The sequence below is a fragment of the Myxine glutinosa genome, chromosome 4 (assembly GCF_964187855.1).
Source record: "Myxine glutinosa chromosome 4, kmMyxGlut1.1, whole genome shotgun sequence".
Classification (NCBI taxonomy): domain Eukaryota; kingdom Metazoa; phylum Chordata; class Myxini; order Myxiniformes; family Myxinidae; genus Myxine; species Myxine glutinosa.
In genome coordinates, this window is record NC_136264.1 from 115,022,581 (window position 1) to 115,047,713 (window position 25,133).

Below are 25,133 nucleotides of genomic sequence, written 5' to 3' on the forward strand. Positions count from 1 at the left end.
GGGGAAGGTTCTTTCCACTCACTTGGAACACTGTGAGTTACCTTATGCATGCTAGCTGATGGAATAGAGAGTGCACTCTTAATTGTCATTTGTGGTAATGTTATTCCTGTGTGATTTATAATATATTATTGGTTTGTTCATAACCATTGGTGTGGTTTCCTTATTGATTTCGACACGGAATAATATATTTTTCTGCCGTGGCTCCCCCCCCCCCCCCCCCCCCCCCGGGGTTCGGAGGTATATCGAGCCCAGGAGGTCGGGAGGAACACGTAACAGAAATTGGGGGCTCGTCCAATTGACTCGTGGGCTCGAAATTGGGTCTGCGTCCGGGATATAAAATTTCCTAAATTTAGTCTGGCAAATAATTCCCTAACATTCCCAGAATTCCCAAATTGGGAACTTTTTCCAACATTCCCAAATCTTTCCCCCCCAAAAAATTTTTTTTTTAAATTTCTTGTGTGAAGGTTAACAGGTGTTAATAATAGTCACCATGGAGTTTGATGCAGAGAAGTTTGCAGTGACCCCCCAGTGAAGCACAGTTCAGAGCGTTAGTAAAATCGGACCTCTTGAAATTGGCCAAACATTTTAGCTTGGAGGTCCGAACTAATATGAGGAAGGCAGAGATGCAGACAGTGGTGATACAATCTATGGTGGGATTAGGAACATGGGAAGAGGTAGCCTGGGATTGGTTACCCGAGGAACCAGAAGAGGCGGAGCTCCGGAAACTGGAGTTGCAATTGCAGAGCCAGGAAAGGTTAAAAGCAGAGGAAAGGAAAGCAGAAAAGGAAAGAGCAGAACAGGAACGAGAACTCCAGGAAAGGTTAAAAGCAGAGGAAAGGAAAGCAGAAAAGGAAAGAGCAGAACAGGAACGAGAACTCCAGGAAAGGTTAAAAGCAGAGGAAACGAAAGCAGAAGAGAGAAGAGAAGAGAAATAAGCAGAAGAAAGGAGAGTTGAAAGAGAACTCCAGGAAAGGTTAGAAGAGAGAAAAGCAGAGGAAAGGAGAGCTGCAAGGGAACTCGAAGCAGAGGGGAGAAAAGCCGAAAGGGAGTTAAAGGACCGTGAAATGGCGCTTCAGCAGGAACTTAAACTCAAGGAGCTGGATTTAATGAAAGAACGGGGAGAGGTTCCATCCATGCCGACTGGTTCAACACCCAGTCAGAACACCTGGGATGTTGGCAGACATGTGAGGCTGGTTTCACCCTTCAACGAAAAGGAGGTAGCCAATTTTTTTTCACAATTTGAGAAAGTGGCTCAACTGCTAAACTGGCCTGAGGAGTCATGGACCATATTAGTGCAAAGTGTTCTGGTGGCTAAAGCTCAAGATCTTTATTCGGCTTTACCGATTGACCAATGTGCAGATTATGAGGTATTGAAGAAAAACATTCTCAAAGCCTATGAATTGGTCCCGGAAGCTTACCGACAAAAATTCCGGAAGGCCAGGAAGAGGGAGAGTGAGACCCATGTGGAGTTTGCCAGATTGAAATAAACCATGTTTGATAGGTGGTGTGATTCAAAAGGGGTTGGGAAAGACTTCGAACTATTGCGACAATTGACCCTGGTGGAGGAATTCCAGCAGTGTGTCCACGAGGACATTAAAGTACATCTGGAGGAAAGGAAAGTACCAAAGTTGTATGCGGCAGCAACCATGGCAGATGACTATGCCTTAACACACAGGATGGGGTTCCACAAACCTAACTTCTCGCCTAGACCTAGCCAGGGGAGCTATGGTACCTCAGGGGCAGAGAACGAAAATTAATGGGGGCGGCCTCGAGATGAATATGAGGACCACTCTGATACCACGACTTCTAGGAATCTGAAGACAGCAGTTCCAAGGCAGACTTACCCTCCGCGGGGCTCGAGACAAACCACGAGGTTCTCCTCCGGGCCTAATTGCGCTTTTTGCCATAAACCTGGACACTTGATGTCCCACTGTTATGCTCTGGGAAAGGAAAATCAGGAGCGGAGTTCGACTGGTACCACTCCGAACGCAATGGCAAATGTGGGTAATCGCCCTCAAAAGGGTTACGAACCATTTATTTCAGAGGGGTTTTTGTCACTGGATGGAGACCCGACTAACCAGAAACCGGTTCGGGTATTGAGGGACACAGGAGCACATCAATCTTTGATGCTTGAATGCATTTTGCCCTTGTCCGAGGAGACGGCAACTGGTGCTAGTGTTCGTTTACAGGGGATTGGTGGCTGTGTTACAGCTCCACTTCATGTCATCCATTTAGAATCTGATTTGGTGTCAGGACCGGTCACCGTAGGTTTACAAGCCACTCTTCCTGTAGAGGGAGTATCTTTTGTTATCGGTAATGATTTGGCCGGTGGTCAAGTTTCTGGTAACCTGATGGTTGTTAAAAAGCCCAGTAGGGAAAATAACACCACACCAGTCAGGGATGGCGGCAAAGTTGGCAAGCTTATTCGTAGGTGGACTGAACTTCAAAACAAAGGAGGAAGTTCTGACCTCTGTCTTTAGCTAATATGGACAGCTTCTGGAAGTGCGGCTGATAAAGACAGGGAAACGCAAAAGTCAAGAGGGTTTGGCTTTGTCACGTTTGAAAACACAAAGGACGCCAAAGAGCCAGAGACGGATTGGAATGGTAAGGATTTGGAGGGTCGGACCATAACAGTAGGGAAGGCATTTCATAGGTGTCGTGGGGGCTACAGAAGAGGACAACGGAATAGCAGTTTTGGTGGTGGCCGCAATTGATATTATTATGAAGGATCCCAGAGTTACGGCAGCTCCCGAAGGAAGGATTATCAGAGTAGTGGCCGAGAAGGAGACCGCTATTCATGTGACTACAGTGACGAGCGGTCCCACCGTAATTATTATGAAAGTTCGGAGAAGTTGAAGCACTGAATGCTGCGGAGCCGCCGAGCCAAGATTCCTACACGGATTAACCGTGAACGCCACATTCAATGTTTGTTTACAGAGTTCCTAAAGGCGTCCATGTAGCGAACTTCCCTAAACGGATTAACCGTGAACTCCACGTTCCTAAAGGCGTCCATGTAGCGAACTTCCCTACACAGATTAACCGTGAACTCCACGTTCCTAAAGGCGTCCATGTAGTGAACTTTCCTGCATGGGCTAACCGTGAACTCCACGTTCCTAAAGGCGTCCATGTAGTGAAAACTTCCAGGCCTCACCACCCAACCACCATGGAACCTGGCTTTCAGCTCGGCCTCCCGGAAAAAGTGCTGTAGATTTGCTGGACTTTGGATTTTTGATCACCACCCCTTAACCTTCATGCAAAAGAAACTAAAAGTGAAAATCAGAGGGTGCTGAGGTGGAGTTTGGCTTTGCAGGGGTTGAACTGGGAAATTGAACAGGTAAAGGGCAGGGACAATGTCGTTGTTGACGCTTTGTCCAGAGTGGATTAACTTTGGAAAGCTCTGTGGGTTGTGTGAAAGTTTGTTGCTTTATTTTTGGGGAGGTATTGAGTATTGTTGCTCCCGGGAATTGATGATTTGGGTTGGGAGTTTACTTTTGTTTGTTTAAAGAGTTTGTCTGCAAATAAAGTTTTCGCTGTGTTCAAACTTTCTTTCTCGAGGGGGGGAAGTGATACGGATTCGTCACTTCCGTTTGGGGTTTTCCTCCACTTGAAATATTTCTGATTCTACGTACTATTATTGTCTTCCAAAGGTTTATTGTTCATGAACTGTTTTAAAAGGTAAAAAGAATTAATGTTTTAAATTAAAACCGGAACCGGAGGAGGTGAAGAAGAGGAGGCGGTGAGAAAAGTTGGAGAAGAAGCTGGTTGCTTTGCGTTCTGGATCGAACGTTGTCGAGCAAGAGACACGAGTGAACTTTGGGTTTCCTGGAAAGGGATTCCGCCATAGAGTTGTTATCGCTGTGACTGATCAAACCTGCGTGTCAGTTTGGCGTTGGATTCGGAGGAACCATCGTCGTGTGATTACGTCTCAAGTACGAGCCGTCCGCCATTTTGACTCGTGCGCTTCGCGCGTCGAGCCAACTTTCCTTGCTTCGTCAACCGTTTCCACCGCGTTCAGACGTATCTGTGGTGTGTGTGTGCACCGAGGCTTCTGACGATTACTTTGGGGCTCGCTGACCATGAACAGTGAAAGTTCGTACCTGGAGGGGGCCTTTGGATTTCCCAGTCGCAGTGAGTGCGCCTTTGTGCCACTTTAACCACGTGACACTTTTCTCCGCTTTGGGCCGCTTGCGCCTTGGTGCCGTTTTGAGCGGCGTGTCTGTGCCTGCCCTCGGAACGAGATTCTGGTTTAGAGTCGACATAGTTCCGTTGATCACTGGAGGGGACCAACTCTGAGCTCGAAGACGGGAATATAGAGACATTGGGGAAGGTTCTTTCCACTCACTTGGAACACTGTGAGTTACCTTATGCATGCTAGCTGATGGAATAGAGAGTGCACTCTTAATTGTCATTTGTGGTAATGTTATTCCTCTGTGATTTATAATATATTATTGGTTTGTTCATAACCATTGGTGTGGTTTCCTTATTGGTTTCGACACGGAATAATATATTTTTCTGCCGTGGCTCCCCCCCGGGTTCGGAGGTATACCGAGACCAGGAGGTCGGGGAGGAACACGTAACAATAACCTATTTTACTCCTGGAGATCCCAGGATTACCCACCCAAAATATCGTTGCGATCGGGTTCAGCGGTTTTTGCGGTACCTTGGAACGGACAGACAGACAGCCAGATGGACGGACATTTGGTGAATTATAGGAAGATGAATAATGAGGCACCGTGTGTGGTAATTTTCATTCCGATGAAGCAGCATTCATTCACATGGAAGGAAGGAAGCAAGTGTGCTCATTCGATCAGTTATTGACGACTATAAAATGAAGCGTTTCCTGTTTGTCTCGTCGTGTGAAAATGAAATTTAACACAAAATATGAAAATGCAGGAACAGGAATCTCCGGGTTACAAAAGGATTCGTTCCGAACAATAATTATTCTTTAATTCAATTAATCGATCACCTGTTCACTCAATGTTATAAATGGTGTTATCAGCACACGAGTGTGCGTACTCACCTTGTGATTTCACAAGGTTAGTGTGAGAAGAACCAAAACAAGGAAAATTGGGCATCCATGGAACTTGTACCACAGGGTAGCGTAATACAATAAAAATAAATGTACCGTACAGTGGAAAATATCAAAATATCAACACAATAAAATAAATGAAAAATACACAGAGGGAAACCAAGGGGCAACTGGGAGCCATAAAGATCTAGTGAAGAACGCGGCATGATGAGGTGACCAAGACGATGAAAGAGATGGGCGAAGTAATGGGTGAAGGAACAGACAATGAGTGAACACAAACATAATGGGAACGTAAAATGGAAACGGTTAAGGTGGGGTTTGGAGGGGGAACTCGTAGAGGTGCACCGGGAAATAACGAGGGTAACAGAGGAGGTAGAAGAGGTTAAAAACGCGGTAATCGTTATTTACGGGGGAATAAATAGAGCTCCATGTGTTTGGTTCTGTGTTTTGTGAACACCAAGGAACCTTAAAATCGCGAGATTGCGCGAGAGCAACTCCCAGCATACTATACGGTATAACAAATGTAACAGTAATTTTACAAACTGTGGTGTTCTGCGTAGAAGGTACGCTAGAGGGGGCGTGGCCAAGAGGAGGAGGAGGAGTTCCAGGCAAAGGACGGAGCGTACTGTTGCACATTACTGAATTCTTCATTGTTGGAGTACTTTACGACACAACAAACTGGCGATGAGAATGGGATTGAACTTGAATCCACCGACATCCTTTCTGCAAAACCCGGGTGAGCCTTCGATGCCTTTTACGGCCTGGACTCGTGTCTTTGAAAACTACGTGCTGGCGATACAGGAGACTACACTGGCTGATGCGAGAAAGCGCGCACTTTTGATACATTGCTTGGGCACCGAAGGTCAGACTCTTCTATACATTAACAGTAGCTGATAATAGCTATGAGACTGCACTTGCGGCCTTGAGGAATTTTTTTGTCCTAAGAGTTAATGTCGTGGCAGAACGATATAATTTCGACAACGTGGTCAGGAAAATGGCGGCGAGTCCACGCAACAATACATTGCCCCATTAAGGGAGATGGTCGTCACATGTGAGTTTGGAGAGCTGGCAGACGAAATGATCTGGGACCAGATCGTCGAGAAAACAAATTCACCTCGGATTAGAGAGTGGTTACTGCTAGAAACGGGACTGACATTACACTTACAGAAAGCGAAAACCATCGCTACACAGACTGAGTCGGCAATGGAGGAGGCTAAGATCATAGGCCAAGAGATTGCTAGCGCCATACAGGCGGTTAGGGTGCCGTGGGTGTTGGGCTAATGCCCTGGTGTTGGGCTAGCGGTTAGGGTGCCGGCTTAGGATATCCTAGGATCCTGGGTTTGAATCCCGGTCGATCGCTGAATTAACGCCAGGGGGGTTGACTCAGCCTGTCATCCTTCCGAGGTCGGCAAATTGAGTACCAGTACACTGGTAATTCCCTGCTCGTCATTAAAGGTGGCAAAAAGGGTTGGCGTCAGGAAGGGCATCCAGCCGTAAAACATTGCTTCAAAAAGGGGACCGAAAAAACAACAACAACCACGGTCCCCGAAAAAGGCCAACCCCCGCTTGCGGGGAAAAATGGCCTCGAAAGGTGGTTTTTATTTATTTATTTTTTATCATTCTAATTGACATTATCACAGTTACTCTACCCGGGGTCTTGCCCTGCCAATCCATTGGCCATCATTACACTATGTGGTTCTAAAAACCAATTCCCATTGACCATACTGTGGTGCTCTTCCAAATTTGGCGTCTCACTCCCCAGAGGAGGGGGGGTGGCTGGGGGAGAGGGGGGTGGCTGGGGGGAGGGGGGTGGCTGGGGAGGGGGGTGGTGGCTGGGGGAGAGGGGGGGGATGGGTAGAGCCGATGGACATTGAACTAACTAACGTTCGATACAGGCTCGGCAGTATCCATACTTCCTCAATCTGTCTACATGCAATGTTTCAATCATGTGTCACTGACTGAGCCAAAACTACACCTGGTTAGCTACCTGAGAAACCCGATTCCTGTGCGGGGTTGCCTGCATGCCGATGTGACTTTCGAGAATCACTGTGCACCTGCTGAATTCTACATAGTGCGGAGCGGCACTGCATTCTGGGCAGGCACCTGGTTGCTGCACTCGACATGCAATTGCTGAATGGTAGCATCACTTGTACCACCCAAAACAGGGGAAATCGAACTCCAGTCGCAAATGTTACAGGTGACAGCAAGGAGGACACCCTGGGCTGTGCAAAGGGGTTTATTCATCTTACTATAATTCACCAAATGTCCGTCCGTCCGTTCGAAGGTACCGCAAAAACGGCTGAATCGATCGCAAGGATATTTTGTGTGGGTATTCCTGGACCCCTGGGAGTAAAGTAGGCTATATTGTTTTTCCAATTTTTCCCAGTTTTCCAATTTTCCAAACACGATGGAATAATATTTACCGATATGAACAGTGATGTGGCTTTTGTTGAAATTCTACGTACCAGGAGAGAGTAGATCGACTCCTGACAAACTCTTCCTATATAAACGTGCGGCTCTGAAGAAACACGGCAGTGTGTGCAAAGCGACTGAGAAACGGGTGTAGCGGCCGCTTCCGTGTTACAGATTCGGCACGCACTCTTCACACATAAACGTGCGACTGAGAAAGACGTGCAGCGGATGCTTCCGTTTTGCAGAATTCAATCTTTTTTCAAAATGGGTGCCATGTACTGTTTAGATTTTGATGATTTGCGTGTGATATGATTCAACGGATGTTTATATGAATCGTTTAAAATAAAAAAACCTTCTGATATTTTGCCTTTTCATTTGGGCCATAGGGCGGGTACCGTTGCTAGTCTCGTTAAAATACGACCCAATGTGACTCCAGTCCAGCAAAAGCTGCAGCCGGTTCCTTATCCTGACGCAGCTTGGGAGAAACTGGCAATTGACATAGTGGGGCCCTTCAATTCTGCACCACTGGACTGTCGTTTCGCTATCACACTCATCGATTACTTTAGCAAATGACCAGAAATTGCCTTCACCTCATGGGGCACTCCCACTAACTACAGCGATCAAGTTCCTGTCATCTGTCATCTGTTATCTGTCATCTGTCTTCAGCAGAGAAGGTAACCCAATGATATCCGACAGTGGTTCACAATTCACCTCTCGGGAATTTGAAACCTTTCTGAAAGACAGAGATATTACTCACAGAATGTCAGCAGTCTACTACCCGCAAGCGAATGGAGAAATAGAACGATTCAATTGAAGTTTAAAAGAAAGCTTGCTCACTGCTAACATCGAGAGGAAAGACTGGAAAATATTTACAACGGACTTTCTTCAAACATACTGGGCAACCCGACATACCACAACACAGCGATCACCTGCTGAACAGCTTCATGGGAGAGAGATGCACACCAAGCTTCATGTATCTGGATTACAGATGCCAAAGGCCAACACACACCGTCACGCAAAAACACAGCACTCACAGTACAAGAGAAGCAGAACAAGCAAAAGGCGTACACCGACAAATGGCGGGGGGCAAAGCATGTGAACTTTGAATGTGGCTCCTTCATCCGAGTGAGGAAACCTGGCATCCTCCGAAAGGGACAATATCAATTTTCAGCGCCTCTCCAAGTTATGGAGCGAAGAGGATCTCACACATACAAACTGCCCGATGGACGGATCTGGAATGCTTCTCATTTAGCATCTGCCTGCCAAGGGAATGAAAGAGACGATACCAAGCAACCACTCCTTCTTGACATCATCACACCGCCAACTCAAGGCACATCAGAATCTGTGCCGGTCAGCCGGGATGCCAGAGTTCGCAGACCTCCAGTCTGGACACGAGATTATCTGATGATGTAATCTAAAGTTTTTAGAGAGTAAGAAAAGGAAACTATGATAAACTGTTGCCATGTCCATTATTACTTGTTTTATGGTTAATCCACGCCGTGGCATTACGACATTTATTCTTATAGTTAACTATATATATTGCTGGTCACTGAGTTATGGTATGAATGTGGTTACCATAACGGAGACTTTGATGCTCGCCTGGAACATATGACGTCAAGACGTACTCTGCCAGGAAGTCAGGAAGAGCCATCGTGTATCTCATGGTACATTAGGAGCCATCACGTTTTTCTTTGTACTCACAACTGTTTCCAAAGCAATAGGTGCAACGTTGTTTTCTTTAATTTGTTTGTTGAAATTAGCTCTAAACAAGCGTGAAAGCTGCTCAAGGTTTGGGGGTTGTATTGAGTACAGTACAAGTTTAATCGGTCACCGGAACTGTACACCAATTGTAATCTGCCGGTAGAAATTACCGAAAAATAGCCGATATTGGCTCAGCACCAAGATATATATATATATATATATATATATATATATATATATATATATATATATATATATATATATATATATATATATATATATATCTATAATTCCAGTAATCTCTGTCTGTACGTTTGTACGTTTGTACGTCTGTTTGTCTGTGACCGCTGTTTCTCGACAACCACGGGTCCGATATACTTTTAACTTGCCAGGTATATTGCTGGGGACCCGAGGATGTGCCTTTTCAAGGTTTCATATTAATCGGACAATTACTTACCGAGCTATGTCCAAAAAACGATTCAACCAATCAGAGAGCAGCGAACTATCGCGTGTGCCGAACGTGGCGGACACACTCTGCCTCGGATGGCACATTTGAGAGCGTATTCATTTATTTCACGTTTGCAAACTATGTTGGCGTTAAACTATGTTTTAAAACTAATAACAACGAATTTCCGATTCATTCGCTTTCCTGCGCGTTTGTGCACGCGATGGCGATTTCTTTACCAAACTCCGGAAGCCGTTCGCTTTGGACCAAACCATTTCATGTAAATAGAGGGGGGGGGGATTGTCACCGTACTCGCAAGCCGTTCGCTTTGGACCAAACCATTTCATGTAAATAGAGGGGGGGGGATATAATTTTAGATATAGATATAGTACGGGCAATGCCCTAGTATATATAAATAAAACACAGTTTGTTTGTGTGTGTGTGTGTGTGTAATGTTACCGATAGACTCCTAAACGGAGAGGCTCATGTACTTGATATTTGGCACAGACATGGCTATTGAGCCTGGTAAGAACATGGCCGACCTAAAAATTGATTTCATAATATTTTTTAACCATATTTTTACCTCAGCGCATTTCAGTGAGGAATATTATGCACGGAATCTGACCGGTCGCAGAGCAGCGCGCTGATTCGCTCAGAGCGATCACGTGATGTTCCTTGCCGCCATTAACTCAGTTACGCGTTCGCACGTATTTCAGAGCGAAAAGCAATTGCCTTTTTTCACATTTCAGCGACGAACATTGCCATTCACACCACATAGGTTTTTTCCCCTTTCATCTTTAGATCCATATTTTTTGCCATAACGTAGCGCATTATGGCTCTCTCAAGCTCGAGTTAGCCAATCACCTGGGAGCATGAGGCCACGTTGGCCACGCCCACGACACGACGCAGAGTTGCAATCGTGCGTTTGCGTCGTTTCTTACCACGTGTAAACGTGGTATTTTGTCTACGAGTATTTTGAATTTGGTATTTTGAATTTGTCTACGAGTGAGTGACTGGAAGACTGACTGTGATAAAGGCAATGGCACCGAAGAAAAGAAATTTGTCACGTTCAACCTCCCGAGCAAGGAAAATCGCTGATCGGAGACTCCATGAAGCCGATGAAGGTACTTTTCACCATCGACAAGCCAATCAAGAACGTGTCTCTAGATTCAGACAGCGAGAGACAGAAGATGAGACAGAGGCACGTCTAAACGCCAATCAACAATGTCTGGCGAGGGCCAGACAGCGAGAGACAGAAGATGAGACAGAGGCACGTCTAAACGCCAATCAACAATGTCTGGCGAGGGTCAGACAGCGAGAGACAGAAGATGAAACAGAGGCACGTCTGAACGCTAATCAACAACGTGTGGTGAGGGCCAGACAGCGAGAGACAGAAGATGAGACAGAGGCATGTCTGAATGCCAATCAACAAAGTGTAGCGAGGGCCAGATAGCAGGAGACAGAAGAACAGCGCCAAAAACGACTCAAACGGCACAGAAAACGCTGAAGCAACCGCGTAATGTTGCGGTGCTGTTTAACTCTGAGTGAGAATAGTTCTAAATTTAAAAACTTTCATCTGATATTTGTGATTTATTTCAAACAAACTGTATTTCCCATCTACACGGCCATGTATTCCTATTAAACACGGCCCCCTCCCCTCCCCCCTCCTCCCTCCCCCCCCTCCCCCCTCCTCCCCCCTCCGCCCCCTCCCCCTTCCCCCCGTTCCCCTCCCCTCCCCCGCCCGGCAATGCCGGGTACTTCTGCTAGTATATTTATATATATATATATATATATATATATATATATATATATATATATATATATATATATATATATATATTGCTACGGTTTTGAGATTGGCACATATTGATCATTAAAGATTAAAGGGTTGCCCCCCATAGTTAGTCCATGAGCAACACGTAGGCCACCTGTAGTATTAGTTATGTCATAGTATGTGTAAGTATAGGCCATTTCCCCTAGTAATATCTGCGTTGCGTAAAGACATGAGTTTAGGTCCTGTTCAGTTTGCGTCCACCCTCCAATTCCACCTTAATGGGCACAATTGATCCCGCGCCCCATTTGGCTGACCCACTCAATTTGTTACGCTTTGGCTGCCCCCAGCATTTGTTACGCTTTGGCTGCCCGCAGCATTTGCTGCCCTTTGCTCGCTCACTAGTCAAGTAACACGAGGTAGGCCTAAGAAGGAGGAGCGCAGGGTCGGGGTGGGGTGGCGTCAAGGCGGAGCGTCAGAGGCGATGACGGTAAGAGCCACCAGCCAACCAGGGCTCTAACGGCATGGCGTGAGGGGGCGTGGAGAGGCGCGTCTGGTAAGTGCGAGAAGGTTCGCGGGGCGTGCCTATATAAGTGATTGCACAAAGCCCTTGGAGGGACTCGTTGGGAGAGGGCTATAGGACTGACCAGCAAAATTTGGAGAACCCAAAGGACTCGCAAGGGGAGAGCGCACGTGAGAGGACTTGTTGATCAAGTGGACTTTGAAGAACTTGATTCGCATCGCTCGCTTTGGAGGCATTGCACTATATCTTGAGTATAACATACGCGCAGAAGGAAAGGCAGCCAGACACGCCGGTGGCAAGTAGCGCTTACTTCAGCCACGCGAGTAAACGCGGTAATAGCCACCAGTGATCACCGCTAACCGCCAAAGTCCGCTACCTACCAAATCGCCCCGTATTAACCCTTGTGCGCCAAACGACACGCGGAGAGCTCCTGCCCCTCTACTTACCATCTGCACGTGATGAGCCGGAGACCGGAGGGAGTTGCACGAGAGCCATCCTTGGACGCGGACCATCATCTCGCAGCTGCAAGCCCCGTGTGAGTGTGTCTGTGTGTGTGACGGGCCCGTTTGTCCTGGTTAAGTTAAGACTGTTTTAACGCTGCACTGTGTCCTCTTTTCTGGAATCATTGTGAATAGTGTAAATAAATCTTGTTATTCCTTTCTTTCCAATTCGACCGCTTCTGTGATTTATCCATTGACTAAGCATGGTACGAATAGGATCGCTAGATAGTCTACTTGCCAAGCCTATAGAGCCCTCTTGTGAACCCGGAAATGTTGAGTACCCCAACGTTTTAAGTTAGAAATGTACAGTATGGGTCCCCAGCACTTAGAAACTGCCGGATGCTAACTTGCATATGTTGGGCAATCAGCAAAATTAGCATTAATAGCATTAACCCTATCAAACATAGGCCTGGGACACTGAAATTTCTGTTTCGCTCTATTGCTCCGTTTGAATGCTTCGTGTGAGCAAACGATTTGAAGGATCTGTATGAAATTTGGACATAATACACTTAGACAGATATGCTTTCCGTGAGTGTTCTTATAAAAATTTCCTGCGATCAAAATTTCATGTGAAAAAAGGGATGTAAAAGCCGTGGATTTTTTTTCACCCAACATTTTTTTGCGCGGTTCGTGCCCCTACTCTCATGTTGAGCTACAGTTTCAATGTTAGTGTTTATTTGAACAGATCGTAACCTGGCACGTTCAACGCACTAAGCCCCATCTCGCTAGCTGCTATAGTTTTTGAGATATTGAGTATTTAGATTAATTTTTAGTTTTTTTTGGAGTATTCAAAATTTGCAGTACCAATAGGTGCACACATAATTTCTGTCTGACAGTTATGAAATTTGGTGATCTTATAGAGTTTTGGACGCCCTTTCCAACAGTGTATTTAGAATTTTGCTGCGACAGAAATGACGTCATTTACGAAAAATTTACGAAATTAACTATTTTTGGGATCACCAAGTGACCATAGGCTCTGCTGGGGTTAATTACAATAATCGCTTGTATTGACAATATTTCATGTATGTATGTAGGCTGGTGCCTCTACAATAACACATTTTTTTCTTTTTTTTCCAGGTTGGCATGGCAGGGAAGAAATGCCTATTCGCGCCCTGCGACGGCAGGGACAATGACTTCAAAACGTCCGGATCCATAGGCATAGCATCTCTACTTAATAGGAGTGAAGAGCTTGGAGATACAGCTATACATGAGACTTTGTCAAACATCATTGCTACCCATGGTGCTACATCAGCCTTCGTATTATGTCACAAATCATGTTATAGCTCATATACCTCTAGGTCGAGAAATGTAAAACGTAAGTCGGACGCAAGTAATAGTCAGTCAGGAAAGCGAATTCTTCGCTGTAAAGTATCTGCCTTCGAGTATTCGAAAGACTGTCTGTTCTGTGGTCTCATTTGTGAACCAAAAGACCCCAAACACCCTGAAAGGTGGAAGCCAGTTAAACAATGCCAGACTGTAGACAGACAAGGTATTCCACCCTTCAGAGACGTCATCTTGTCTAAATGTGATGAGCGCCAGGATGACTGGGCTGAGGTAGTGGTGCTATGGGTGAATGGCGTCGTGGAGCTGCCTGCAGCTGATGCGCAGTATCACACCAAGTGCTACAATGACTTTAGGAAGGTGTCTATTGACTCAAGTGCAAGTGATAGTTGTAAACCAGTTGATAGCTGCTTAGCTGCTGTCATTGACCATATGAATGCAAACAAGTCGTTCACCTGGACTGTGTCAGAGTTACATGATGTATATGTAGTTAATTCCGGGGACCACTGCAGGAAGCAGATGCTATCCAACTTGTGTGATTATTATGGTGACACTATAGTTGTACTTAGGGTTGAAGGGTGCGATACTATTGTTGGCTTTAGACAGTGCGTTGGTAAGTCACTCAAACTAGTATAACAAGCTGAAACCTCTAGTGCTGATGATGATGTCACCAAGCTTGTCAGGAGAGTGCGAGCAGAGGTCCGGAATATTCCCTTGCCCCGTCAATATGACCTTGGCAGCTTCCGACATGACAAGGTCGTTCAAGCCACAAGTCCAACCCTTCTGAAGCTTGTCTCCAGTCTCATGTCCAAGGAAGGAAAAGTGACTAAACCATCACTTACACTCGCTCAATGCATCCAGCAGCACATCAGTAGGAGCTGGAATCAGACAACTCTGGGGCTTGCTGTCAAACTCCACCACAAGTATGGCAGCTCAGAACTGGTTCAGAACCTACATGAGCATGGCATTGTCACTACCTACGATGAAGTCCTACAGTTCCGGAAGTCAGCTGCCAAATATACTTCTGAGGACCCAGATAAGTTCCTGCGCGCAGTCGGCCTGGAGAGGCACATCGGCCCTATCCACAGTTGGGGTGATAATTTTGATCTTGTGGTCTTCACACCCAATGGTCGCCGCACGACTCATGCCATGGCCACTCAGTTTGTGCAGAATCCAGCAGGTCTCCTGTTCCCCGGAGGAGCCACACCTGGTGGTAAGGTCATGTCACTGAAACTACCCCGTCTGACGAAGCTTGAAGCTGGGAAACTTAGTATAGCTCATAAGAGCAGTTTTGTCATTGAACATTACACAGGCCCCAAGAAGATGACTCCACCAGCTCTGAAAGAAGTCCCAAGAACTGATGCTTTCCAAGATGCCATCAAACAGAGTGTTTCAAGAGCACAGAAGAAGGATGCTGCTTGGCTCTCGCAGCTCCACTCTTCCCCTCTTCCCCTGGACTGGGCAGCCTACAATGTTGTGCAAGATCGCAATGGTGATGACAGTGCTCCAAAGCTGAAGACGATAAGTGTCTTTGGACCACTGCTTGACTCGCCCCCTGCCCACCCTGATACAGTGCTCAGTACCATTGCCTACTGAGACACATCACTGAGGCAGCTTGGCATGAGCCACAGTCATATCACGTTTGACATGCAGCTGTACGTGATCGCTTGCCTGATCAAGTGGAGTGATCTGCAGCGATGGTCATCAGTGGTTCTCAGACTTGGGATGATGCACACTCTCATGTCATTCATCGGCTCAATCGGACAACTGATGAATTCAACAGGTGTGGAGGAGCTAGTCCGTGCATCATTTGGAGGCCTGAAATCCATCTTCAACGGGAAGGCCTGGCCCAAGGCTGTGCGAGCCTTCCGTATGGTTGTGTCTGCTCTTCTTTATGACTTCTTAGAGGAGGGAGAGAAGACTCACGAGCAGATAACGGCATTCCTGGAGAAAGCCAGAGAGCACCCCACAGGCCGGCTATGGGTGGATTGTTTCATCACCCCTACCCTAATAGCTCACAGGTTCTGGCGAGCAGAAAGAGAGGGTGATTGGATGCTGCAACAACACTGCCTTGAAGAGATGCTGCCCTATTTCTTTGCTGCCGGTCATCACCACTACGCAAGATGGATCACATGGCATCTGCGCGACATGCAGTACCTTCCTGCTACTGCCAAGGATGACCTTTACGCTGGAAGCCATGTGTGCCGCCACTCTGATGGTGCAGCTGCAGTGAGTGGAGACATGTTTGGGGAGCAGACATGCATCAAGCAAGGGAAGGGAGTAGGAGGCATGAAGGGCATCTCCACCAACCCTGAACAGGTCGCCGTGTGGATCCAATCTTTCGGCATCTGCTCCTATCTCTCCAAGTCATTGGATGAGATTTATGACGATGCTGAAGCATCGGATAAGACAATGAAGCCCAACAGACACAAAGAAGAGGGTAAAGGACGGCGGGAATTGGACGCGGAGGACCGGGCTAAAATCCTGAGAGTGCTACAGGAAAACTCCCATCCACTCACCATAGAGACCGCGACCCTCCACCATATCATAAATGGCCAGGTGGCAGATGAAAAGGTGAATGTGCAAGATGCATTGAAGATCGGACAGGACATGAGCACACTGTTCTCTTCATCACTTCCTGAGAGATTTCATGCGCCCATCTCAAATAAGGTGGTGACAATGACATTCGCCAAAAAAAGAGTGAAGGTCAATGCGAAGAGCATATGTGACCTTGAGGCGTTGTTTGCTCGGCTGCTGGTGGTGGGGAGCAAGAGAAGAATGGAGCTCTCTGCCCTCTTTGACTACGAGCTCGGCCCGGTCCCTGCATCCATCATCGATGAGTATGGATGCCTCAGGAAGGGTAACAAGTCTGTGATCGTCCAGCATCTTGGAATCCTTGCCCCCAATCCACACCCACCACATGTTGTACTCGTTGATGCATCGCAGCTCATCTACCACGTGGTGTGGCCATCGTCAGGCACTATGGCTGACCTCGCAGCCAGCATGGGGCGCCGGCTTAATCGCTACATCACCGAAACATTTGTCATCTTTGACCGGTATGAGCAAGTCTCTGCCAAAGACCACGAGAGGCAGAGAAGAGCTGGGGAGAGCTCAACAGAGTACCGACTCTCACTGACAACCCCTCTACCTAGCCGCGACAAAGTGATGAAGAACAAGACAAACAAACGGAGACTGGGTGAGCTCCTGTGCACACACAGCATAGGAGATCACATCAAGATGGTCAGCAAAGCAGACAGTATTGTCACTCATGACGAGGCTGACGTCTCCCTCATCTCATACATGTTGGATGCAGCCAGTCGCGGAGCTGAAACTGTCCGCATTCTCAGCGACGACACTGATGTTTTCGTACTCATGGTCTATTGGTGCTGGAAGGTGGGTATCACATGTAACCTGCAGATGGAGAGATGGGATGGCACTATTCTCAACATCAATTCGACAGTAGAGAATCTCGGTGAGCAGTGTCGCTCCATCCTGGCTATGCATGCTCTCTCCGGATGTGACACCACCTCCTATCCCGCGGGGAAAGGGAAGGTGTCCGCACTCAAGGCCATGAGAGTAGTACCTGGTGACCTGCTTCACTTCATCGGAGAGGAGGGAGCTACTGATTTACAGATTACAGAGGCAGTGAGTGGTTTCTTCCTGGCTCTGTACAACGAGAGGGAGTCGGCATCTCTGAACGTCGCCAGATATGACATCTACCGAAAGCGCAAACCCCAGCACTGAAGACACTGCCTCTTACAGAGCGCAACGCTCTCCTCCATGGACGGCGTGCCCATCTACAGGTGCTACTTTGGAAAGCAGCAGACTGCCCTGACCCACCAGCTGTGGACATAACAGAGTTTGGATGGAATAAGAAGGAAGGCGAGAAGGGAGAGGAAGTCATCATGCCCATCCTGGATGCAAGCCCCGTTGCTCCTCCTGCCATGTTGGAAATGATCAGCTGTAGCTGCAAAGCTGGGTTAAAGCCCTGTTTAACAGCAAAGTGCAGCTGCGTAGCTGCAGGCCTGGCCTGTACCAGCTACTGCTTCTGCAAAGGCTCTGATAGTACATGTTGCAACACACTCACACACTCACAGCAAGAAGAGCAATATGACAAGAATGTAGAGTCAGGAGAAGAAGATGAAGACGATGAGGATGAGTTTTATGATGAGGATATGCTTTATAACAGTGCAGAGTAGTAGAGGTGCAAGACGCTCTTTCTTGATGGAAGTTTTATGTTGTGTAACTAGTGCACATATTTTTCAGCTCTGATAATTTTGGGTATACTTGTGTTTTAATTTTGAGGATATTATTTACCCATAGTCATATTATTCTAGTTTGGTATGGTACTTGCCTTTGTTACCTCTAATACCTGTGAATAAAAGTGGAGCGATAGAGCGAAACAGAAATTTCAGTGTCCCAGGCCTATGTTTGATAGGGTTAATGCTATTAATGCTAATTTTGCTAATTGCCCAACATATGCAAGTTAGCATCCGGCAGTTTCTAAGTGCTGGGGACCCATACTGTACATTTCTAACTTAAAACTTTGGGGTACTCAACATTTCCGGGTTCACATTGCTGGCAAGTAGACTAAGAACCGTTGTCACCAACTACACGGCATGGATCGCGTGTGCGTACTGCTCGGCATCTCAACATGCATGATTCGTACGGGGCTTATTTCCTCGTTTCAGGGCAGCGCAAGTAATTAGGTAATAGCGAATTCTTGGTCCTAATACCCTATTCCATGCTGTCCGGGAGGTACGTCATAGGTCCCGGGTCCCGTCGGCCAGTCAAAGACAAGGGGACTAATCCCCCCTTAGTAAGGGGAGAAGGCCGGCGGCGAGATCCGCAACAATATATATATATATATACATATATATATATATATTGTTACAGACGCGGTTGTGGATGTTGGTTTACCGAGCGGTTTGGTATGACCGCGTCTGCACAGTTTACCCGATTATACTCGAACGTTGGCCGAGTCGCGCTACGCTAAATCAATTGAGGAAAGGACACAACGGCTGGGTTAAAATGACACGACACCAGGGGTACAGTTCTCAAGACCTCCGGAGGAGGTTATAATATTTCGGAACGTTAGATTACAAGGACGAGAGAGACAGCATAGGAAGGTAGGCACTTAATCACGGTCTTATAGTAACCCCGACAGACGACAGATAAACGGGACAAGACTGACTCAACACCGGGATTGATGGCAAGGAAGGGCAGGGAGTCGGTGGACAGCACAAGGTGCACCTTGTGCTCAGGGACAGGATAGCGCGGCCCAAAAGATGCAGGGAGGTCTCTCAGCGCTCGGAGGTGGCGTCTGGTTCTCTTCACTTCAAGCTCGGGGCGCATCTCACGTCACGTCCGGTAAGTGGCTGCGTATATCCGGCGGGGAGTGACACGCCCTCGGCTCGTTAGCTCCGCCCCAGATGGAATCGGCCCGCCGCTTCTTATTGGGTGCTGGGGGTTACCGGGCTCCGCCCTTGACGAGGGGCCGACAGTCAGCCCCTTCGTGGTAACCCCGTCGGCGCAGATGGGCAATGGTGGCTAACCGAGCCGGAGTGAGGACGCACACTCCCCGCGCGCTGTTGTTGTTGTAGTTGTTGTTGTTGTTGTTGTTGTTGTTTCATGGGGAAGATGGGAGGAGGTATGGGGAGGTCCTAAACTCACTACTGGTGCCATACAATCACATTCTGGTGCAACGAAGAGTCAGAATTAATGGAAACGAGTCCTTAACTGACATAGACTAAGAATAACTAGCAAGAGGTCCTATAGTTGTCTACGTGAGATGCGGTGAACCTGGGCACGACATTTAATGGGGGAAAAAGGGGAAGGTCGGTTCTACAGAGTGTTGTTTACAGACAATGGGACTAGGGAATGGGGGATTGGGGATAGTTGGGGAGTATTGGGGAAATAGGGGAATATTTACAAGCGGATATGGAGGCCAAATCCCATATCCGCAACAATATATATATATATATATATATATATATATATATATATATATATATATATATATATATATATATATATATATATATATATGTATATTGTTGTGGTTTTGTGATAAAGGCAAACACCCTATAGTTAATTACACTACAACATGTAGCCTGCAGTAGCTAGTTATTTCTTATTAAATGTAAAGATTAGCTCCCTTCCCATTGTGTAATAATTAAAGCAGATATGCGTTGAGTTAGGCAGGATTCCAACCCCCTCGTACTGGTGAAAGAAGACGTACTGGTGAAAGAATACGTTGGTTCGGGTGCAGGGTGGCATGGCTAAAAATACAGTCCACGTGATCAACCGTGGCTGTGGTGGGCGTGACTAACAGAAAAGCCCACGTGACCAACAGGTAAACCAATGGGAGGGCGTATATACGTCACCAGCAAAGCTCCAATGACATCGTGAGCATAAAACCTTCCAATGAGAGGTCGTGGAACATTCCAGAGGGAGGCAGGGCTGAATGATCCACGTGACCAACCTTGGCCAATGGGAGGCCACGGAACCTTCTAGAGAGACATTCCACCCAATAAAGTTCCCTGCCCATCGTCATTCGAGCTCTCCCTCGTCGTTCATCTTGAAGCTGGCTGTCCTGCGTGCTGGTTCGTCCTTCCTGCGCTCAGATTCATCCATCCTGGATCGTCGTTCGTGCGGACTTTGAAGCGGTGGTTTGTCCTGCAGACCTCCTTCAAGCTGCGTGTCCTGTACGGCCATGAGCTGCGCGCGGAAGCGGGCGCACCCAAGTCTGCGGCTGCATGTTGCTCGGTACGAGTGCGATTCATTCCCTGTTAACCTGTGCAATTCATTCCCCGTCTGTGTGTGAAGGCGCCTGTCAGGGATTTAAATAGGTAAGAATTGCTAAGTTAAAAACTGCCTCTCATCTCTTTTATCTGTGCCTTATAAATAAAAGGTGTGTACATTTTTTGGTCCTTTTCAAACCTGTTAGAGTATGTCTTTTCCTTCATTGGCCTAGCATGGCCCGAACCGAATTTGACAAGTCGATTAGGCCCATCAATCACGCATAGTTAAATTCGCGAGTCACACTAGTGCAAAAACCACTCGGCGCAATCAATCAGAATAAGGTGTGAAATTGCGAGAGGGTTCAAACCCCGGTGTCTCTGGCCGCGTGTCTCGAAGGTATTTGGGTGTAGTGACCAGTAACCCTCCGGCGAGTGGCTGGGAGATTGGTGATTGAAGTTGCTTTGCAACTCGTCAGGTGTGAACTTAGTCGCGGCCGACGACCCTGTGGACTCGGGGTCTGAGGGGAAACGGGGTCATAAACCCCTCCCCCCCTCCCCCTTAGCACGTCAAGAGACCCGGGATCCGCAACAATATATATATTACAACAATATATATATATTACTTTTTCCACATGCGAAATTTGCATTTATGTTTATTTAAATTATACAATGGACTACAAAATGTAAATGTTTCATGATATTTGTTATATTATATCACGTTTACCTATCAATATTGTTAAAATGAAGATCAAATAGCTGTATGTTGAAATATGTTGAAAAAGTCAAAACTTTACATGGGGTGTACTTACTTTTTCACGTGACTGTATATGTATATATATATATATATGTATGTATATATATACTGAAACGCAAAAGAAACTTACCACCTTTGAAACCTTTAAATATCAACAATAACACTGCGTGTAGTAAATGTGTGAACTTATTTGTGGACAATAGTGTCCTCGCTGTCAGACAAAACGGTCACGGATGGTCACTTGAACCTTCAATGGTCACTTCATAGCACAGATGTTGAACAGCCGTTTTGACTGTCAGTGATTAGCCAAGGGGTACGGGATGATTTTAATGAGCTGCACGTGATGTCTTGATATTGGCTTTAAAAAGGCCAGTGCAAAATGGGCATTTTGACCGAAATATTTGACCATTTTGACCAACTTCAAAAACACCGAAAACACAAAAGAAACTTACCACCTTTGAAACCTTTAAATATCAACAATAACACTGCGTATAGTAAATGTGTGAACTTATTTGTGGACAATAGTGTCCTCACTGTCAGACAAAACGGTCACGGATTGTCACTTGAACCTTCAATGGTCACTTCATAGCACAGCTGTTGAACAGCCATTTTGACTGTCAGTGATTAGCCAAGGGGTACGGGATGATTTTAATGAGCTGCACGTGATGTCTTGATATTGGCTTTAAAAAGGCCAGTGCAAAATGGGCATTTCAATCAACATGCCACGATTGTCAAGGGATCAACGGCAGCGTGCCCTGGGCATGCTGCAAGGCGGACTGAGCTACCGTGAGGTGGCATGTCGCCTTGGCTGTTCACACCAGACGATATCGGCTCTGGTGGACAGAGACACCCTCCACAACTCTGCAGATGACAGACCTCGATCAGGGAGGCCAAGAGTCACCACTGCAAGGCAGGACAGGCAGATGGTCCGAAGTCACCTGCGGGATCGATTCCGTCCAGCATCCCGCACTGCGGCAGAAACTCCGGGGTGTGCAAACCCACAGATCTCCAATGATACTGCACGAAGACGACTGCATGACTATGGTCTGACTGCCAGAAGACCATACAGAGACCCCGTGATGACGGTTGCCCATTGCCGCAACCATCAGAGATGGTGCCAGCAGCATCAGCGGTGGACCTTGGCGCAGTGGAACAAGGTCGCTTTCAGCGATGAGTCAAGGTTCTGTGTGGACAGTCCTGATGGGCGTGAGCGTGTCTGGAGAAGAACTGGCGAGCGATATGCCATTGTTGCGTGCTTCAAGCCAACAGGTGGGGTGGCCCAAGTGTGATGGTGTGGGCCGCCATATCAGGCCGGTACAGGACGCCACTGGTGGTTGTGGATGGGAATCTTAACGCCCAGCGGTATGTGGATAACATCCTGCGACCTCATCTGCTGCCATTCCTGCTAGACCACCCAGAACTGAGAACCTTTCAGCATGACAACGCTCGTCCCCATGCTGCTCGCTTTACCACTGCATTTCTCCAAGGCGAGAACATCAACACCATGCAGTGGCCTGCGCTCTCCCCTGACCTGAATCCCATAGAGCACCTGTGGGATGAGCTTGGGAGACGCGTAGTTGGCAGGGCCAGGACACGGGCAGAGCTGCTTCAGACATCGAGGACTGAGTGGGACAGAATCCAGCAGCAATCCATCCAAAGACTGGTAGGCAGTATACGCCGACGATGCACTGCCTGTATCCAAAACAATGGTGGCCATACACGCTATTGAAAGGGGACTGACATTACACCCTGTGCTGTTCTGTACTGTAGAACAAACTGATGAGATGGTGTATCTTGGTCAAAAACTTGACATGTCATCAATAAAATGCCAATGTTTCAATTAGCAATTGTTGGTTTGTTTTATTTTGAACTGTTACAATTTTATTACATTTCAAACAAGTGGTAAGTTTCTTTTGTGTTTTCAGTCTTTTTGAAGTTGGTCAAAATGGTCAAATTTTTCGGTCAAAATGCCCATTTTGCACTGGCCTTTTTAAAGCCAATATCAAGACATCACGTGCAGCTCATTAAAATCATCCCGTACCCCTTGGCTAATCACTGACAGTCAAAACGGCTGTTCAACAGCTGTGCTATGAAGTGACCATTGAAGGTTCAAGTGACCATCCGTGACCGTTTTGTCTAACAGTGACGACACTATTGTCCACAAATAAGTTCACACATTTACTATACGCAGTGTTATTGTTGATATTTAAAGGTTTCAAAGGTGGTAAGTTTTTTTTGTGTTTTCGGTCTTTTTGAAGTTGGTCAAAATGGTCAAATCTTTCGGTCAAAATGCCCATTTTGCACTGGCCTTTTTAAAGCCAATATCAAGACATCACGTGCAGCTCATTAAAATCATCCCGTACCCCTTGGCTAATCACTGACAGTCAAAACGGCTGTTCAACTGCTGTGCTATGAAGTGACCATTGAAGGTTCAAGTGACCATCCGTGACCGTTTTGTCTGACAGTGACGACACTATTGTCCACAAATAAGTTCACACATTTACTATACGCAGTGTTATTGTTGATATTTAAAGGTTTCAAAGGTGGTAAGTTTCTTTTGTGTTTTCGGTCTTTTTGAAGTTGGTCAAAATGGTCAAATCTTTCGGTCAAAATGCCCATTTTGCACTGGCCTTTTTAAAGCCAATATCAAGACATCACGTGCAGCTCATTAAAATCATCCCGTACCCCTTGTCTAATCACTGACAGTCAAAACGGCTGTTCAACAGCTGTGCTATGAAGTGACCATTGAAGGTTCAAGTGACCATCCGTGACCGTTTTTTCTGACAGCGAGGACACTATTGTCCACAAATAAGTTCACACATTTACTACACGCAGTGTTATTGTTGATATTTAAAGGTTTCAAAGGTGGTAAGTTTCTTTTGCGTTTCAGTGTATATATATATATATATATATACATATATATATATATATATATATATATATATATATATATATATATATATATATATATATATATATATACATACATATATATATATATATATATATATATGTCAAGTCGTAGATTCGTTATTGTTAAGAATTCTGTATAAGACGTCTTGAATAATATGTTATGATTTTAATGTTGCTTATATGCTATTTTCATAAGTGAATAAAGGGCTTTTCTCTTCGCTTTAGTATAAATGAGAAATGCTCGCTTCGGTCGTGCTGGGCAAATGGTTTTTCGTATACGTGTGCCCTTTCACCTAGATAAGTCCGGTCGTAAAAACCCTCTTTGATTCGCAGACGGCGCCTCGAGCCGCGGGCAGGAGAACGCTCACATGCGCGCGGATGTGTAACGCCGGTAGAATGATTAGATTGCAGACATAAACCTATCGTTAAAACTATATATTTTGTATTAATCACAGCGACGCTTGAATCTGTATAAACATGTTTTGAATTACTCAGTTGAACAAACCCATATATTTTATGGCCTTATCGAAGCCAAGAATGCACCCTCCCTTTAATGAGTTACATTTTCTGTCTCCTCGGAGCCCAGAGAAACATCTGGTCCAGATAAGGGACGGATGACGGTGGGGGCTAGGGATGACGGTGGGGGACTCTCGCTAGTTCCTTCGTTCTCTCGGAGATTTTCTGATAAACTTGTCCCTATTTATACGGACTGCGAATCAATGTGCTCCAGGAAGGCTAGACGTGGCATGAAGCTGGTTCTTGCTGTAGATGTCTGTCTCCTCCGGATCTGTATAAGTTGGTTTTTAATAAAGCTGCGTCATTTTCAAACTGTTTGTGGACTTCTTTTGCAAACGAAGAGCCGCTTCTTCACAGATGGTACCAGGAGTGGGGTGCAGCACCGGACGACGGGAAACGGAGCCCGAGGGACAGGAGGAAGGCTGCCTGAGGCCGGCGCCGGCACGCTGATTTGATTAAAGGTGAGAGTTGTTTTATATCAGAGGGCTATTATTCCAAATTCGTTGCTTCCTCCCTCGAGCGGGTCCAGTCTCCCTGTCTCCGCG

The 25,133-nt window shown here is 46.4% G+C and overlaps 1 protein-coding gene across 50 annotated transcripts in view; it reads right to left on the minus strand.

The window, feature by feature from the left end:
- The window catches only part of LOC137425109 (inter alpha-trypsin inhibitor, heavy chain 4), a 332,019-nt gene that overhangs the window by 164,262 nt on the left and 142,624 nt on the right, over positions 1–25,133 (minus strand). The window lies entirely within an intron of this gene.